The sequence below is a fragment of the Myotis brandtii genome, unplaced genomic scaffold, assembly GCF_000412655.1.
Source record: "Myotis brandtii unplaced genomic scaffold, ASM41265v1 scaffold863, whole genome shotgun sequence".
Classification (NCBI taxonomy): Eukaryota; Metazoa; Chordata; class Mammalia; order Chiroptera; family Vespertilionidae; genus Myotis; species Myotis brandtii.
The window spans coordinates 984,459-1,005,093 of record NW_005371516.1 but is presented as its reverse complement, the minus strand read 5'-3'; positions in this window follow the sequence as shown (position 1 = coordinate 1,005,093).

Below are 20,635 nucleotides of genomic sequence, written 5' to 3'. Positions count from 1 at the left end.
AGGGTTTTCAGATTTTAAAGATGTGACTTTAGGAATTTGAAATTAATCTTAGAGTATATTTATGACAACCTCTTTAAAATTATAATCATGTTCTTCTGGTGAGAAAATTTTGGTCATCAACTGTTCTGTTATTTTCTCCTTTTTCCCATTGTATATGCTCCTTATGTGTTTCAAAGTTGTAGATTTCTGTATTCCCTACCCCCACCTCTTTCTGCCTTTCTGATTTATCTAACTTGAAGGAGCAAACCCAGTCATTTCTGAACTCTCCTCCTTTATCTCTCTGCGAGGCTGAAGACTGTTTTGATTAAGCCTGCTGCTTTAACTGTTTTCTTTTTCTGTTCGTTCTCCTTTGTGTTGAGCAATTAAACACCATATGCTTTTCTTTGACCCTAAGATGTATCTTTCACTTGATGTATTCAAGCACCAGGCAACTTAAATGCTACTTAGATATACATTTATGGCAGGGACTTGACAGCTCACTATCTCCTCAGTGGCCTTTCCATATTGTCAGGCATAAGATTGTGAAAATACTGTATCTACCAGAATATTGCCTCACATTTGTATTCATTTATTCTTGCCCCTAGAGCTAACTTAGTTGACTCAAAATGGCTTAGTGTCTCTTTAACAGACAACTATATCCTTTTTAGTAGCCATTTCATTTCTAAATAATACTTAAGTGGTCTTTATCCTTGGCCTGCTGACTGGTATAACTGCAAAAGCAAGCCAGAGAATATCACAATTTTCTCTGGCAAGCTCTTTTGAAATAAAATGCAAGTGCTGCATATCTAAAGCTCACATAGTGTTCTTTTGTTGCTCGTGTCTGAATAACCATCCAACACAACTATTTCCAAGGTATTTATAATAACGCCTCCAAAAAAACACACATGTAGTCCTTGCTGACTTTGCTTTTGAATTTGATTCTCATAATGCAATTGTTCTTTACTGGATTGTCTCTGAGCTCAATTACAAGCCATATTGAGTTTATCTTGGGCACACCTGGCCTTTTCTATTCACATTCTAGTTCCCCTATTGTAGCATACAGACTTCTCTCTCTCTCTGTTCACTCTTTGCTCTGCATTATCCATCATAATCTGCTCCCTGGAAAGCAACTCTCCTGCCATTCATGAAAAAGGGATATTTAATTCAATGTGTTATATGTGCTGGGGGCTCTTGCATTTAAAGCAATGCTTCTCGCTGTACAATAAATGGTTTTGTTGCATGCTATAGGAGTTGTGGTACAAGTGGAATCAATGTTAGAAAAGGTGGTACAAAGGTGGGGCTTCTAAATCCCTTGATCGACACATCATTGCTTGAGCACCATGGTGGCCTGATTCCAAGGAGTTTGGTGATCTATCCATAAAAGTCTGAGAAGATATCTTATTTCCATTTCACATCTCTTTTTCTATTCACTGTGACAATGCCAAAATTCTAGTGAGAACACTTTTTTGGGGGGCGGGGGAGAGGAAATAAACTATTGTTAAGGGTACAGGTTCTGGAATCAGCTCACCCGAGTTTCTGTTATGACTTTACTCTTTACAAGAAGCATATTCCTTGGAAGCTGTTTAAACTCCCTCGGCTGTAGTTTCCTCATCCAAAAATGGACAGCTTATTTGAGTGAGGCACTTCATATTTTCTCTAAATTTAGTGAGATAATTCATGTAAAGAAGTTAGCACAATACCCCACAATAAATGCTAACAAATCATAGTTACACTGTTTTTATCTTATTCATATACTGATGCTAACAATTTCTACTATTTTAATTTGAAACATGAATTCTAGTATCTAGGGAACCACTTTATAAAGTATACTAGTGGCCTGGTGCACAAAATTCTTGCACATTAAAAGGCAATTAATTAGAGGAAATATTTTAATATTGCTATTTGCCCTTTCTCTATAGTAGAAGTGTCAGAGATGAAAGAAAATTAGTAAAATGTATATGAAAATAATATATACATTTATGAATAAACTGGGTGGGAATGCACGCAAACAGTGTCACATCCCAGGCCGGGACACAGGCAGGCAGTGTCACGTCCCCGGCCAGGGACACAGGCAGGGAGCTTCACCTCAGTGCTGGGTGGGGATGCATGCAGGCAGCACCATGTACCAGGTCAGGGACGCAGGCAGGCAGCATCACGTCCCTGGCTAGGGACGCAGGCAGGCAGCTTCACCTTAGCGTTGGGCAGGGACACACGCAGGCAGTGCCACGTCTCAGGCCAGGGACACATGCAGGCAGCGTCACATCAGCACTGGGTGGGGACGCATGCAGGCAGCATCACATTAGCACTGGGCAGGCCTGCGCACGCCTCCGCCAGGGGCCGCTCTGGGCCAGGTAGCAGAGCAGGCCTGCATGTGCCTCTGCTGGGGGCTGGCAGTCCCCGCCCACCCGCTCCTGCTGTGCATGCCTCCTGCTGAGGACGTTACGTGACATTACGGTGTCCTGGGCAATTTGCATATTCCTCTTTTATTATATAGGATGATTTCCTAACCACTATGCTGTACATCTGAAACAAATACAAAATTATATTGGATGAAACTGTAAGTGAAAAATAAAATTAAGAAAAAAAAAGATAAATGAATTGAGTCTTCAACCAAGACGGGGTAGGCTTTGATTAATTCCCATCACTGAGGAAAATCAGAGTTAATTTTCCCCTCTCTATTTTTTTCTATGCTATGATGCCATTGGTTCCATGTCTATTGATAACACCTGTTTCCCTTATTGTGACTATGAGCTAATAACAATATCATTGACTACATTCATATTGAAGAAGCCTCCTGAAACTTAACTGAACTGAGCTGTACAGAATAACTATACATGTTTCTATACCTTTTACAATACCAAAGGTAAACTACCTATTGAAACCTTCCGGGGAAGAAGCAGAATACATTAAGAATAAAAGATTCTGTACATTTTAAAAGTTTGGGCTTCTACTGGACAGAAGTCACCATATAAACTGATAAGAATTCACATGCATAGCAAAATATTTCTAAGTCATATAAGTACCATGTTAAGTGAGTAAAAGTGGAAACTAGCTGAATGAGTATATGAAAAATGAAGTTGACTTGTAATCTGGTAAGCAAGTATTTCCTAATGTACAGTGATTGCAAATGGACAAGACCCCAGTGGCATTATCACACGCAATGTCAGGTACTATATTACCTGGGCAAAATGATGTCTTGCCTAGGAATATTCTGATGGAGTAATAATATTTTATGCTTAGTTATCATTATAGACTAATTGCATTTTAGCAGGAGATTTTAAGCACAAAAAAATCACTAAGAGTTTATGGAAGCAAACATTTTTTTCTCTTTCAGGTAGAGAGCATTTTATAACAGGAAACAATGATAGGATATTGTAAATATTTTCTTTTGCCTACCTTTGTGTTTCAGTAGTTCAATATAACCACATTTCTCCAAAGACTCATTCTGTTATTGAAAGTAATGGTGGGAACCAACTTAAGAACATGTAAAATGCAAGATTTTTTAATCAATGAGAAGCTATTAATTTAACCAACCCTTCCTGTAATAATATTGAGACAGACTGTCTGCCTGTTTTTACATTATAGCTTGCTTTGCAATCTGTGTAGAATTTAATGAGGTGTGTAATTTTTGAGAACTTATTGATTCTGAGAGATTCAAAGATTTTAATGTTACTGAACTTTAGTATTTTTACCTTTCATTTATCTTGTACAAAGACAATAATATTTTAGTGCCAGCTGTTGATCTCTCTGTATTGCTCTTATACATTTAACTACTTATCTCTAAACGTATATAGGAAATGTTTTCAGATGAATATACAAATTAACCTGCCCCCCTCCATATTAAAATTTTTCCATATTTTATATTCAGGTATTTCATAGTTTTAATTAATTTGAGTTGCATCATCTAGAACTCCTAGATTAATGTGCAGACCTATTATGTCTTATTTCATCTGTATAAGAAGGAACCTCATACCTTGTCTCTTCACAGTTAAGACAGCTTCTGAGCCATTTAAGAAAGCATGCAAGTCACTAGGACAAACTAGTCTACTCTATTTCTTCTGGTAGTCTAAAAGGTCTGATATCATAAAATATTTCAATAACTTACATGAAAAAATGCTACATGTAATTTGAAAATCAGTTTTATATCACACATTTTATGATTATCCACATCACAGCATTAATGGCTATTTATATAACACAAGCCAAAGAATGTTGGGTGTATTTGCTTTATTTTATAATGAATTATTTGAATTATATAAGGCTGATATCTATATTTATATATTGATGATATCCAAGTTTTAATATATTCATAAAACTATTCAAAGAAAGGATGCTCAAATTCTAGCTCATAGGCTGCTTAGAATTAATCTTAGTGACTACAGGACATATTTTATCACCTGGTTAACCCTGAAAATCCCTAATGAGATGTGATCTTGCTGGTAATTATAATAGAGACCAGAACAATTCTGCTTTTATTTAATTTTTATAAAAAGTGATTCTGGGTACATTTTTATTTTAAGAAAAAAAAATCAAGGTAGAGGAAAGGTTGTTCCCTTGCTTAAAAGATTTAAAAACTTTTGGTTTAATAAATATTGATACCTATTTTAATTCCTTGGAGATCTATCAATTAAAACTGGAATAAGTAGTCCAGAATTGATACTTTGATATAGATGGCTAACAAACTAGAAATTACACACACATCTAATGGCAAGTTGATGGCGTTAATGTTTGTTTCCTACCTATAACCAAACATCCCCTCTATCTCTTATTGATTCATTATGATCAATAGCATTTAGTGTAGAACCTTTGTCTAAGGCATTTTAAAAGTCAGAGTAAATTGCATCTACTCTTCACTCTTTTATTCCTCTAATTGTACAATTGCATATTTTCCTTGCAGAAATTAAATCGCCTTTTTCTTAAGAAAGCGTTCTGTGATCTTACCCATCATAGTATACTCTGCTAGGTGACCATTACAAAGAATGTCTTTCAGGACATTTTGGGAACTGATAGGATATGTAGTGGCTACTCAAATATATCAGATATTTTATCAAATTGTTCCAAAAAGTTATCCTTGTTTTAATTATGTAAAGAAAAAGTGGATAAATAAAGTCCCTGGAAATTCAGAGGCAGAAAAGGTTATTTTCATTTTGGGAAATCACAGAATGCTTCATGGAGGAGGTGGCCTATTATTGTTTATATAGTTACCCTTTACCCCAAATGAAATAGATCATGCTCACTTATAGCAGTGGTTCTCAATCTTTAGCATTTATCAGAATCTCTAAAGGGCTTGTTAAAATGCAGATTTTTGCACTACGGCCTCAGAATTTGTTATTCAGTAGGCTCGAGATAAGATCTGGGAATTTACTTTTCCATCAAGTTCCCAGGCCATGCTGATGCTGCTCATCTGGCTACTACACTTTGGGAACCATTAGAATACCGTAGAACTGGACAATAAAGTCAATTGGACTAAACTATCTCTAATTCTTGGGGAAACCTTAGTTTCAATATTTCCAAATCTTTCCCTAATTTATTGTCACCTTTCTCCTTTATCATACTCAAATAAATGAATATTATATTGAATTCCCTTGAAATGTGACATTAGTTCTCTTTTGGCTAAATATTTTCTCTTGCTTTTCAACTTACTCTAATATTTTCATTATTTTTTTTCTAATTGCAGTTTGTATTGTTTCATGGTAATCTATTCATCAACTTTTGTTTTTAACTTCAGGATCCTAGATACTAGGCTAAAATCAATAACAGCAACAATAAATGGTTTTGTGGTATGGAACACCTACAGTTAAAATAAATGTTTCTGATGACAACAGTAATATGTATGTATTTCTCTTAGCCTGGTTTCATCAGAAAGCAGAGCCCGAAATCAAGGATAAAGTGCTACACCCTCATTGAGGAATGCATTCCCAGGAGCAGAAATAAGAAGAACAGAGTGTTGCTGAGAAGGAGGTTTTCAACCTGCCAGCACTTGGGTATGAAGCACAGATCACAAAACCTCCTGGGATTGTCTCACAAGAGATATTATAAATGACTGCTTTTTAGGGCAGTGCATCAAAAAGAAGCAGGGGAATATATACACCAGCTTCTTTCTCTTACTGGTCAAAGGTGAGCCACACAAGGCATCAAATTCCCCTGCATGTCCTAATTGTGCACCTGGGAACACGACAGATTTTGATATTCCATGACTCATTATCAATAGGGAAGGAAGCCCCAAGGTTTTTGCCCAGAAAAAGGTGCTCAGAGGTCATGAAGAAAACAGGTTACCCCTAATGCCTGGGATAGGTACAGATGGCCAGATGCCTAAGAAATAGATGAGGCTAAAAGTATGTAAAATGTTTCATAACAGATGATATAATACTCCTTGTAGAACATTCTCTTCCTTGTTCCTTCTGTCATCTTATGATAGTGGTAAACATTTTCTGCTTTTGAAATGCATTATTGCCCTGACTTCTAGGAAACAATCTCTCTGGACTCTGCTCTTCTCTGTTAGTGACTACTTATCCATCTTTCATGCAGGTGTCTTCTATGTGGGTACCTTTTCTTTTACATACCACTTAAATATTGTTTGAAGTTCTATCCTTGACCTGCTTATCTTATTAATTTTATTTTCTTCTCACACCTTCAAATGGCAACTATATGCTCAATGTCCCACAATGCATCTCATGCCGAGATCACTCTACTGATCCGCAGCCCCATAAATCTAAAGGCACGCTCTCCATTTCTACCTGGATGTTTTGTAGGAATTCAGCATTTTTAAAAATATATATTTTATTGATTTTTTACAGAGAGGAAAGGAGAGGGATAGAGAGTTAGAAACATTGATGAGAGAGAAACATCGATCAGCTGCCTCCTGCACACCCCCTACTGGGAATGTGCTCGCTACCCAGGTACATGTCCTTGATTGGAATCGAACCTGGGACCCTTCAGTCCACAGGCCGACACTCTATCCACTGAGCCAAACCGGTTAGGGTAGAATTCAGCATTTTTTAAGGTTGAGTAATTTTTCTTCCTTCCTAGAATATCTGTCTCCTGTATTTTATAACATGCCATTAGCATTCACCTCCCATATCCAATATTCATGGAGTAGGGATGATTTAAAAATTTTTTTATTTTGATTCTATCTAGTTCTCTCCATCCCCATTACTACTATGCTTATGTGGGTCACCTGCATCTCTAGCTGGGATTACTACCACAGACTTCTAATTGGATGACTCCCTACTAAACTTCCTCTTGCTTTAGTGTTTAACATTCTTCAGTTGTTTCCAGATCCTTTAGGATGAAAAGCAAACAAGTAGGCACGTCTTTACATGATTTGTGTTTTGTGTACTTTTTCAGTTCAAGCATTCACTACTCCCGGAGAGTTGCCTTGAGCTTCAGTCAAACTAAGTCATGTTCGGGTTCCTGAATCTACCTACCACTGTCTGACTTCCTTTAGGTCTTTTTCATTCCTTTTGCATGAGCAAACATTAAATTTACTCTTTCTGACTCATGTTTGTAGATTCTCTAAGATTCAGTTTTTCTAGGAGGCCCCATCTTAACAGTCCTAACTCCAACCAAGACTTGTTATGCTTCTTGTAATTTTTTTTTGTTTTGTTTTGTATTATTTTGTTCAGGTTGCCCTAGGCCTACTCTAATCACAGACTAAAGATAGGCAATTCTAATCTATAGATAAGCATTTCTTTATTTAAATTGTGACTTTCTTGAGGGCTGGAACTGCCTTGAATATCTCCTAACCCATTTTAAATGTCCACTATCTGTTTCAATAAGTTAATCAATAATAATAATATTTACTGATGAAATAATTTGCTACATATGCTATGAGTTATCTTATCCCTTTTGCTGGAAAAAAAAACACCCACAATCTGAGGTTCAGAGAGGATAAATAAATTGCCCAAAGACAAACAGCTAGTAAGTAACAAAGCCAGATTCAACTTCAGGCATATCTGATTCCAGAACATTTGCTTTTGCCACAGAGCTACATTGAAAGTGGAAGTATTAAAATTCTAACTCTGTCTTTTGCCAGACTAAGGTTTTACTTGACCTCTTTTAAAAACCATGAGTCAATCTGCCAAAAAGGAAAGGTAATACATTTGATGACTTTTTTTTAAAGATAAAATAAGCAAATCTACTATACCAACATAGAGTTTATAATAAATATTTGTTATTATTCTTATTTTACTTATTTACTTAAATGTTAGCAGCCCAAGCATGGGGAGTATAAAATATAAGATCACTTGGTATATCATGAATAGATTTAAAAGTTCATAGTTCACCAGAATTTAATAGATCAGAAACCCTCTGCTTTCCTAACAATATGGGAAATAAAACAGTCATATCATGAAATACTATTCACAACAGAGGCATTGTATTTGACATTTATAGGAAATTACTGTAGAGAAATAATACTAAGTACAGAATTCTCAAAGGTAATGGATCCTTTTATTGTAACTTTACACTTACAGATGAACTGACAAAAACAAAATTGTGTTATATTTACCTGGGTTGAACACCAAGGGGTCCAGTAGAATAACATTTAACATTGAAGCCCAAAGGAAAACTACCTAAGACAGCCTAGCACTTTTTGGCAGGCCTGTTAGTTTTTATTCTTGCTATATTTTGCCTAGGGGGATATATATATTCCAACAATACATAAGTGAAACATCTAACAAGCCTAATTTTCTTTATGATTTAATAGGGTTCAACTTAATAGGATTCAATAAATGGAAACTGAGCAGTCAGAATAATGAAAAGAGAACATAATATATCTCATTCTGTTTGTGTCCTTTCTATGTTCTTTTGTCCTTTGATTGCACTGGTGGATAATATTATTTTGTTCCCAAGGAAATATGTCCCTTTGATTAGGTTGTAGATATTCTCTCATTTGTCACTGTTCTATCAAGCTATGCCATGTAACAGCAGGAACTCTTGATTATTTAATTGCTTGTAAGAACTCATTAAATTTGACTATCAATCATGGGACATATGGTAAGCATCACCCAATGGCGTGAGAGGTTGTAGCAATAATCTGTCACTAGGGCAAACCCTTTTTCAGTAATACAGACTTCAGTGTAGCTGTCTGATCATGATTATTTTTAATTAATATTGATTTACAACTCACGTTCATCTAGTAGCCTTAATCCACACTTTGAAGTTAATAATATAAGCATTTATAATTTTATTAGAAACATACTCAATGAATCTTTTCTGCTGTGTACCTGATTTTCTTCTGTGATAATTGAATTTATTCTCTTACAAACAGTACATAATAAATTTTAAAATCTATTTTTCCGTTGATAGAATTTAAATAATACTTCTTAATAAATAGAGTTTTACAAAGTCAATATCAAAACTTGGTTATAATCACTTGTGGGGAAACAGCATCAGCGGAGATTATTTCTGAAATTCTCCTTTTCAAATTAGAGAAAATCAAAACAGCAAGGAGTAAAATGATCAAGTTTAACACTAGTATATCTTTTGTTGAGTGAACATAATTTTTTAAAAATGTGTATTTACAGTGAAGGTTTAGGAGCATCTAGCCTCCATTGCAATCAAGATGAGGATGTACAGTGCCTATAGGAATTCAGTGCAAAACTAAATGTAAAATGTAGTTCTATCTCATTAGCTCATTTATTAGAAAACAAGGCATCTAGTAGGACTGGACTAGGTGTCTCTAAGAAAAGAAGCACCACAAGGGCAAAAATTCAGTCACACTATTTCACCTATAGTGTTTAGAATGAATAGTTAGTAGGTGCTCAATAAATATTTGTAGCATGAGTGAATGACTGAGTGGATAAATGATATCATGCCAATATACTTTTACCTCAGTGTTTCCTTGGGAGAAGAATGTTTATTTTATTTTTAAAAATGTCTACTCAGTACTAAGCCTATTAATTATTTCGCTCTATAATATGTTAACTCTTCCTGTATAATAAAAGGCTAATATGCAAATCAACCAGACAGCAGAATGACTGGTTGCTATGATGTGCACTGACCACCAGGGGGCAGATGCTCAATGCAGGAGCTGCCCCCTGGTGGTCAGTGCACTCCCACAAGGGGAGCGCTGCTCAGCCAGAAGCTGGACTGAAGGCTGGCGAACGCAGTGGTGTGGTGGGAGCCTCTCTCGCCTCCGTGGCAGCGCTAAGGATGTCCGACATCCCCTGAGGGCTTCTGGACCCTGAGAGGGCACAGGCCGGACTGAGGCACCCCCCTACACACACACCTGAGTGCATGAATTTCATGCACTGGGCCTCTAGTTATTAAATAAAGTATGTTTTTATTGATTTTAGAGAGAGGAAGGGAGAGGGGGAGAGAGAGAGAAACATGGATGAGAGAGAAACATCTATCAGCTGCCTCCTGCAATGCCCCATGCCGGGGATCAAGACTGCAACCCAGACATGTGCCCAGATTGGGAATTGAACTGCTACTTTCTGGTTCATGGGATGATGCTCAACCAACTGAGTCATACCATCTGGACTACAATATCTTATCTTCTTATAAGCAGTGTCTCATTTAATTGCATAGCAAGTTAATATTGATAGGATGATAATATGTGCTAGGCACTGTGGTGCTTTACCTATGCTATCTCATGTGATTATTACCATAAGCATATATGGAGTAGGTACAATTATTAGTCCCATTTTACAGGAGAAGAAACCATGGTTTAATTATGTTAAGCAACTTCCTTAAACATATACAAGTAGTAAGTGACAGAGTCCAGATTGGAATCCAAATCTTCCAGACTCTTCAGTTTTCAATGCATTTTTAAAAGTTAGTAAACATGGGACCCTTGTATTGCTATCTTCTTCTTCTACACATTGCTAATTGGTTACTGCCCATGTCCTCAGAATCCTTCTCCACATAGACCTCCATGTGTTCAACTCTGAAAGGTCACTCAATCTTAACTTTTGTTTGTAAGATGTGACTAAAATGTCTGAAGAGCTTATTTCTTTCCCTTTCTCTGATTGCTGGTAAGGGCGCCAGGGTTCCCCTTCCTGGGGGCTAATTCTTGAGTTATGTTGTGTTTTATCCTTCCTATTAATCCACCTGTGACCTTATGAATTGCATTAGAATATTTAATATCATATGTCTACCAGTCTTGACCTGGAATTGATAAGGGTTCCTTACTTTGTGCTCCCATAGCACTTTGTCACAACAACATCACTTATACTTGTATTTACAATTTATACCTTATATACCTGACATCCCTAGCAGACTCTGAACTCCCTGAGGTTAAATTTTATTCTTTTAAACTATGCCATATAAATTTCATCTTGTAAATTCTAATGTTCCTTAATTGAATGAATGGATTAGAGACACAACCTGGTGTACACCTATGTTCTAGGACATTCGTCATTCCACTTTTTATTTCATTCTCTCATTGCCAGTTTACATGCTTCATCTTCCTCCCTCATCTTTAGACTGCCCATGGCACATATATTAAATAGCCAACAGTAAATGTTTATTGAATTTAATAAAAGTTATTTCCTTCACATTGAACCAAATATTGAATCTGTCAAACTTTTGGATATGTTACTTAAGTTGATCATGCATGTTCATTGCCCACAATTCCCAGATACACCTTCTCATTGACTATTTAGAAGTATTATGTATATTAAATTAAGAATACTTGACTTGTTAGGGTAAATTATATACTTACCAGAACTAAGTAGTAGACCCTAATAAATCTGTATGGATTTTCTCTACTTGAAACAAATTTACAGTTTACAGAATCAAGAAACCAACGCTGCCATGTGGAACCAGTGAAAATGACAGAAGGAATACGAGGTCCTGTATTTGTAGCACAAGCATTCCGTGATGCACTTGTCTTTGTCTGATTAATTTAGACATTTTCAATAATAGATTCAAAGATAATTGCCAGATAAACAGCTGTGCTATCCCTATAACAGGAGAGGAAATGAGTAAGGGATATTAAATAAGGAAAAATGTCATTCAGGTGCATTAATCTGGAAAAGGGAGATCATTGTAAGACATTCTGTCTTCCTTGGTATTTGGATATGAAAATTTGAGTATTAACATATAAAAACATGATAGGGCATCATTAAAAGGAATAATATCTTTATGAGACAAGTGATTATTATAATGAAATTATTTATGGGAAAACAGTCTTGCCATTTCATTATTTAGTGTTTGCTAAAACTTAAGTTCTACATAAGATAAAATGTTTAAGATCATTCTTCTATAAGTATATAAATGCTGAGTCAAAACGACATGTTTCAGAGAATATTAGGAATATAAAAAACTCATATTAAGTGTCCTTTTGTTTATTTTAACTCATGTCTTTATTTTCAGATAAGAATATGTGTGACTGTCCAAGTGTAAAATACTGAAGCCATTAATGACTTCAAAATAATTTATTTTCTGATGTAATTGTTTATCTTTTTAAATCAAACTTCTAGAAAGCACATATCCTATTTGTAAAACTGGATGAGGCAATCAGTCAGTATCATTAAATTTACTAAATTTGATTTGATGCCAAATGTAAATACACAATTGAATTCAGTAGTTACCTTAATAGGTTAAGTAATATATTAGATGCTTTTGTAACATTTGTATAAAACTGCTTTCCTGTTCTAATTGCTTGCTTCATTTTTCAAGAGTATAGTGAGCCACTGTACTTAAATTTTTTTGCACATGTAAACTATTAACTCGGGCCGTTATAGACTTAGTATATTGATGGGAACTGCATTATACTAATTTTATGACTTTCAGATAGGTTAGTGCCAGTGAGGTCAGCTCAAGAGTAATGAATACCATTTTAAAATACCAAGATGCAAGATTATTTTCAAACTGATACCGCTGTGGAAAAATACCAAAGAGGCTGTGAGAGTATGCCACAAATCACAGAAACTGTTCCAAGAAGTAAGTACAAAACTCGGCTGTGCAAGTGTTCAGATAACCCATTAAAACTCATTTAAAAGACCCAAACTGTAGACAGAAGATAAAAAAAGATTGATCAGCTGCATCCATGACAACAATAGATTGTCCATTTATTAATTAAAAGTGCATTTTATATATTGTAATGTGATAAATAGTTTGGCTGTATAGGTTAATTCCCTCAGATCTGTACAGAGGGCTATTGGCATTGATAAATTATGCACTATGACATTTACCATTTCTGATAGACAGTCTAAAGGAGTGCTGTACCTGCAGCTTTGCTTCTGGTATTTACACAGCTATTTAGTCTGGCTGTAGTTAACTGTGAAGTATTCCTAATTCAAGTGGGACTATATTTCGAATAAGCATGTGCTTTTGTGGGTGTGTCATTATACTTCTAGAACCTAAGTCCCTTGGAGCATAACTATCTTGACCACTGTAAAACACAGAGTCTTTCTACCATATATAAACATTATTGGGTATCATGGGCATAATGAACTTAAATATTCCAACATGTGGATATATGATATGCCTAATATGGGAACATATTCTGTAATTATTATAGTAACATATGATGTCATGAACTTATTTTTATAAATTACCATAAGGATATTGTAATGTTTCCACTTAGTTCTAGATTTTTTTTAAAATTAAACTTTTCTATTAACTTTTAAAATTTTCTTAGCTAGGAAAGGTTTTCAAAACCTATAAATATTAATTTTAAGTACCTTATTTTATAACTTTGCATGCAGAAATGGCTCACTTGGGAAAAGTGGAACATATAGTAAAGTAGAATTAAAAAATAGCAATAAACCTTTACAAAACAACTATCAGGCTAAGGTTGAGAATCATGTCACATATATGTAAAACATTTTTCAATGTATAAAAGGACCTTCATCTATACTACTGTAATTTTGCCAACTACTGCTTAAGACATAAAAAGAAAAAAACCTATGCCTTCATTGAATTTATTGGAAGAATAAGACTTCAGGAGTTTAAATGGTTTGACTATAATAATAAGTTAAGGTTATTTACTATAATTCTAAAATAACTATCAAAAGAATGAACTGTAGCCAATAAACAAGTGTAGGAGAAAAAAGAAGAAATCCAAACAACTCAGAAAAAGAGAAAAACAAAAGAAAACAAATAACAGAGGGAACAAATAGAAAACAAAGAGCAAAAATAACAGACTTAACGCTAACAATGTCAAAAATCACATTAAATCTAAATGGTCTAAATTTTCACATTGAATGAAAAAGCAGTGCCTAACTATGCATTACATAAAAAGAAAAATATGTATATAAAACACAAAAAGGCTACTAGTAAAAATAATATGGTGTAAATATAAATACCAAGCTAACACTAATATAAAGAAACCTAAGGTGATAATAATAGTGTCTGAGAAAGTCAATTTCAGAGACAATATTATTGCCAGGATCAAAGGGTCATTTTATACCGATAAAGGGTTCAATTAATCAAAGGGGAAAAAAATCTAAGTGCTAATGCATCTAACAAAAGTGCTTCAAAATATATCAAACAAAAACTGATCTAACTATACTAGTAATAGCAAATTCACAATTATATTTTGAGAATCTCTTTCACAAATGATAGAAGTAGGCAAAAAAAGAAAATCAGTGAGAATATCTTATGAAGATAAACTCTATTCTAAGCTCTTGTCTCTATTCTTACCAAGACAAACTCTATTCTAAACCATGGTCTCATATGTCAAAACAATCAAGTTATACAAAGTAGGTTCTTTAGTCACAATGAAATTAAATTAGAAATGAAAATGAGAACATATAGATAATGGAAAGTCCCAACTATTTGAAACTAAGTACACTTCTAAATAGCCTCTAAGTTAAAGAGGAAAATAAAAAGTAAAATTAGAAAGCATTTTTAAATAAATGAAAATGAAATCACAACACATCAAAAAACAACACTTACAGGAAAATTTAAAGCACTTAATGCCAATATTTGAAAAAAAAGGAAGATCTCAAATTAATAATGCCAGCTTCCAACTTTAAAAACTAAAAACAAGAACAAATCAAACCCAAAGTAAAGAGAGCAAAGAAAGTAATAATTATTAGAGCAAATATTAATGAAATAGAATGCAGAAAAGGAATAGTAAAAATCAACCAAACTATTACATAGTTTATATTTATGGTTAAAAACATTGCCACAAAGACAACTCCAGGCCCAGATGGCTAAATTGACAAGTTCTACCAAACATTTAAAAAAGAAATGACACTAAATTTGTACAAAATCTTCTAGAAAACTAGAGAGAATTATTTACTAACTTATTCTATGAGGCTAGCATTATCCTGATATCAAAATTTGACAGAGACATTACAAGAAAAGAAAACCACAGGCTATTACCTTTCTGAACATAGATGTCATAACTCTACACAAAATTTAAATAAGTCAAATTCAACATTATAGAAAGTGGATTATGTATCATGGCCAAGGGAGTTTTTTGCCAGGAATGAAAATTTGATTTAACATTAAAAAACCAATATGATTCACAATATCAATAAACAACACAAAAGATCACCTCAATAAAGTATTGTTCCAGGAGTTCAACAGTTTGCCTTTTGAATAAGGATTTTTTTGTGTGTGTACCCATTTATAATATCCAGAACATAACCTTTAAATAGACACACAACTGTTTCTTGTCATATGTCATAAAATTTGTTCCTAAGGTGATTTGAAAATGTTTCTCAAATATTTTTAGAATCTTAGGCTCTCCTTTAACATTCTAACAGGAAAATGATGAAATAAAATTGTTATGTTGATAGAGGCAAAATAGGCAAGTGACGAGCAGAACTTAAAATAGTAGTACTTTATTATTGTACATCTAAATTATATTTGCAAAAAACTATAGGCATTAAAGAAGGAAAAGAGAAGAAAGGGGGAGGAAGTAGAGGAAGAGAACAAGTAGAGCAGGGAGGAGGAGTAAAACTAACAACAAAAAGCAGGGTGAAGGCGGCATCCCAGCTTGCATAAGAGAAAGACGTTCTGAAAAATCTTGATTTTAGCTCATTGTTCTTTTTACAAATGCTCTCCTTTCTGTCAATAAGCAGGTGCATTAATTCTATTTTATTTTCATATAAAAGCTCAATGAAAAATGACTATTGATGGCCAGGAAGGTTTGTCTGCCTATTTCCCGGTTCTCTTAAGATCTTTTTCATGTATTATTGCTGGAAATGCCTTATGTTGGATAATTTTTTCCTTCTGTTTAGGTTTTATAAAGAAATTACCAGAAAAAAATGGTCACATCTCTTGTTCTCCTCTTCAGTTTCAGTCTTTACATGTGAAAAACCCATTGAGCTGTATGGATTCTATTTTATTTTTAGATCAAAACTTAGGTGATAAACCCTGAACTTCGATAACCTATATGAAGTAAGTAGACTTGAGTCTCCAGTTCCAAATGTTTTCTTTGATGTACTGGTTTAGAAAAGGTAAAATAAATTTGCTGTAGAGGCAGATAGTCTCAAGTAGAGTACTCATAAAAAGTGCTCTTTTTAAAAAAAAAATCGAATGTTAAAAGTCTTTCCATTTTTGAAACTGAAAGGCTATTTTTAAATTAACAAAAAGAGAACAGAGCTGTTTAGCTGCTGAAATGAGTGTGGACGTACATCTTCAGATATTCATCCAGAAAGGCAACGTAAAGCTACATATAGAGATGAGAATCTTAATTAGCGAGATGCTAATGAAAATACAGGATTTCTCCTTAATACATTATAAAATTTATATTAAATTTAAAACATGTATGTGGAATTTTAGGCAAGAATACACAGATAAAATAATAACTCTAGGTTTTAAAAGGGAATAAATATTGTTATTATCCAGAAGATAAAAAGGCAAGTAAAAAGGTACAATGTAGATACTTTCAGTTAGTGATGATTTTCTCTTAGGGTTACACTTTGCCATAAATGTAGTCTTCCAATGTAGTATGAGAAGTATCTTAAAATTGACATGTTTAAATACCTACATAGATATTTAAATGCTAGAAGTAATTCATAAATCTGTATTTCCCCTTTTGAATAATTTCTTCAAAATTCGTTTCTGGCATATAGTTTATTCCTAAAATCCGGGTACAAAACTTCTCTCCATGGCAGATCCCATCTTGTGTATGGATTCTAAGGGTATTTGATATCAGCAGGCTAACTGCCATTAAGGCATGAGGAAGTGTGATTCAAATAAAGCTGGATAGAGTTAAAAAAAAAAAGGGAGTAAATTAGCCTTAAGAGTGAATATTAGGACAAAGACCCTGATAAAAAGGACACTAAGAGCTAGCATTTTTCATATGCATTATGAGCAACTGAAATAAATATTAGAGTTTTATATGGCACGTTTTTGGCATCATTTCTCTATATACTATCTCTAATGGGTACAGGGCATGGCCCTATTAGAATACCACAAGATGTTTGCATAGCAGTAGGATGAAACTCAAGTAGGTTTTGAGTGTGGGTGAGAAGGATGTTGTCAAACAAGAAACAGAATGAAGAAGTTACTTACTGTGAACTCATCAAGGAGTTAAAAATAGAACGACATTTATCTTTAAATTCACACTTTATTTTTGTTCATTTCAAAATGTTTCTTATTTGGTATAATGTCACTTAAGATGGCATTACTACATTTGATCATGATAATAGACATGTGAAGGAAACCAGAGACGATTCTAATATCTATAACTGTTTTAAATTATATTATTTTAATATAATTAGTTTTATTTACATCTGGTAATATGAGATAAATGAAGGTTTTTCACAGTATCATGAACTAACATTACTTGATTAACAACAGTTTTTGGTAGTTTGAGTTGAGTAGTATTTAGAATTTAATATGTGAACCGTTTTTATTGCTTATTAGGTATCTTTTTTCCACTGTTTTATCAAGATCTTGACATTTAATATTATAATAAAGAAATAGTAGCTTATTAATGTCTTTAAGGAACTATTTTTCAAATTGTACTATTGATTGAAAATTTAACAAAGATATCTTATTTTACACTCAGGTATGCAGTGATTTAAAAAATTAGTAATAACCAAATCTCAAACCTCAAATCTGTTACATAATGTGTTGAGAGAAAAATCTGAAGGAAAGGAAAAGGAGGGGAAGCCAAGGAATAAATGTTGTACTTTGGTGTGCCTCAAAGCCTGGGCATAGCATGGAAGCAAGGTCCCTTTCTCTGGCATCAATTTATCTCACCGTCCTTGCTATCTTGCATATATATTTGTTAAATAAATTTGATCCAGAACTTATTATAACATTACCTACAATAGCTTAATATTGCCAGAAAATCATTAGTGTTACAAATATGACTCTGGAGATTATAGGTAGGAACCCTCAACATAGTAGAAATATATCCAGATATATTAACAGAATAAGTACTTAAAGTTTTGATGGTGAATTGTCTGACTTAAAACTGAAACATACAATTGAATATTCTCTGTATCAGTGTTGGAAGATGCTAAATTCTATAAAAATACATCACGTTGATATAAAGCAGCTTAAAGCAGGTTTAAAAAGTCCAATGGAATTCAGTAACTGAATGCTTGAAAGTGAAAAATTTAGCATTAGAATTTGAAACTTCATATTTTTTACTAATAAAATTATTTAAGACATTTCTAATAGTTCTGATCAATGAAAATAAATTCCTATTTATTGCCAAATTATAAAGAGACTATTTTCACTATGTGTGTTTCCATCCATTTCATCATATAGGAAGTCCATTAAGTATGGAATTGGATTTTACCCCACTTATGAGATACTAAGTTAGTCTGTAACTATTTCATGTATACTGGCAGAAGACAAGAGATTTCTGGGTAAGATACCAAAAATTTTATCACTCATGACACAGAAGTCAGCATGAACACCAGCATGTCTGCATTTTTTCTCTTATCCCCAAGTCCTAAATGTGTGACATAACATAACACAGAAGAAGGCTATACACACATTTGATTTTTGTCACAGATCAGGGTGCCTGAGCTTGGAGAATCTATCCTTTTTTTATTATGCAGTAAACAAGCCTACTCCTGGTTGGTGGATGGGGGGCAGGAGGGAGTAACATATTTCTTAAGGTTACCAGTTGCATGGAAAACCTTGAGACCCAGGTAAAAGAACAGTCATCCAACTTCTATCAGTTCACATGAGCCAGTTATGTCCATCTCATCTCAAACCCACATTAAGTGAGGTCACCTCAGTAGCTGGAAATTAGGCTTGGTGAGAGTATTTACACCTGGAAAGCCAGCAAATATTAAAATTGTTAAACATGTATCATTTTGAACAGTAGTGTAAGTGAACATACACTGTACATAACAGGTAACTATTCTAATAAATTTTCAAAATAGATTTGTGTATGTGAGAGACAGTGAGACGAGAGAGAGAGAGAGAGAGAGAGAGAGAGAGAGAGAGAGAGAGATGCATAAAATGAATTTATAAAGGGAGGCTCCTGTTGAAGAAATGTTTAGCAGTTGACACAAAACCTGGCATCTCAGGGGGGTTCCAGGAATATTCTATTAACTGGTCCAATAGAACATAGGCATTGAAATTAAATGAAATGTTTACTTAAAAGGCAACAAACTGTTCTAGAAGTTGACAGAAAATTGATGCTTCAAAACATATATTACAGAACTGAAACTTAGAAAGACTGAATGAAAAAAGAGAGGAGAATTACAACTGTAGGTTTTGTGACTTAATGTAGTTACTAAAACATAGGGATGGACTCAAATAGCCTTCATTAACTCAGGAGGTCATATTTGGGCTTAAAAAAACCCAAACATGTATAAATTTTTATGTTAAATCATGTAGGTTCAATAAAAATGTTAAGCAAAAGTCAGCATTCTCTTCGAAATTACATTAATGAGTAATTAATCAACAATATATTCTAAAGAGTTAAGATGACTTAGACCTGTTCTTTCCATTACTCTCAACAATCTATTACATGGGAAACCTTACTTCATTTCCTATCAAACCGTTAGCAACTATACTTTATTAACTATACCCATCATCACCATTTACATCTCCCATGGATCACCATTGGATTAACCTGAGAAAACCATTCAGTTTTCTTCAGATCATGCATCAGAATTCAGCAAATCAAAGTGAGTTTTTCATGTTTTTTAAAGTTAATTGGAGAGAAAGAGAGAGGGAGCGAAACATTGGTGTGAGAGTGAAATATTGATCAGTTTGCATCCTGCACATGCCCAACCAGGGATCGAACTCAAAACCTAAGTATGTGTCCTGCTGGGGAATTGAACTGGCGACTTTTCAGTGCATGGGACAATGTTCAACCAACAGAGCAACATCAGCCAGGGCTCAAAGTGAGTTTTATATCATTTCTTGATTGATAACACTGCTAGCATTTTTGGAATTCAAGACAGAACTTTGTTCAAAAATCTTTAACTTTATGATGAAAAATACAGTTTATCAGCGCATGGTATTCGCAACCAAGTTGTACTAGGAGCTCCTCTCTTTCTCTCGGCAGAAAAGCTATTTCTCTTTCATTTTAGTACACTTCTCTGAAGATCAGCTTGAATTTCTGAGGTCCTAGGGCTATGAGCATGTGGAAGCAACTTGCTGGTTTCTATTTTTAAAATCAATATTATCTCAATTTATGAATAGTTTAAGAAAATAAATTTCTGCGAGTGACCTGATTCACTTTCTTGAAAGAATTTGCATCCTTGTAAATTCTAGAGTCACTAAGGGTAAGAAAACTGACACTATTGGTCTTAGTTTTGAGACAAGG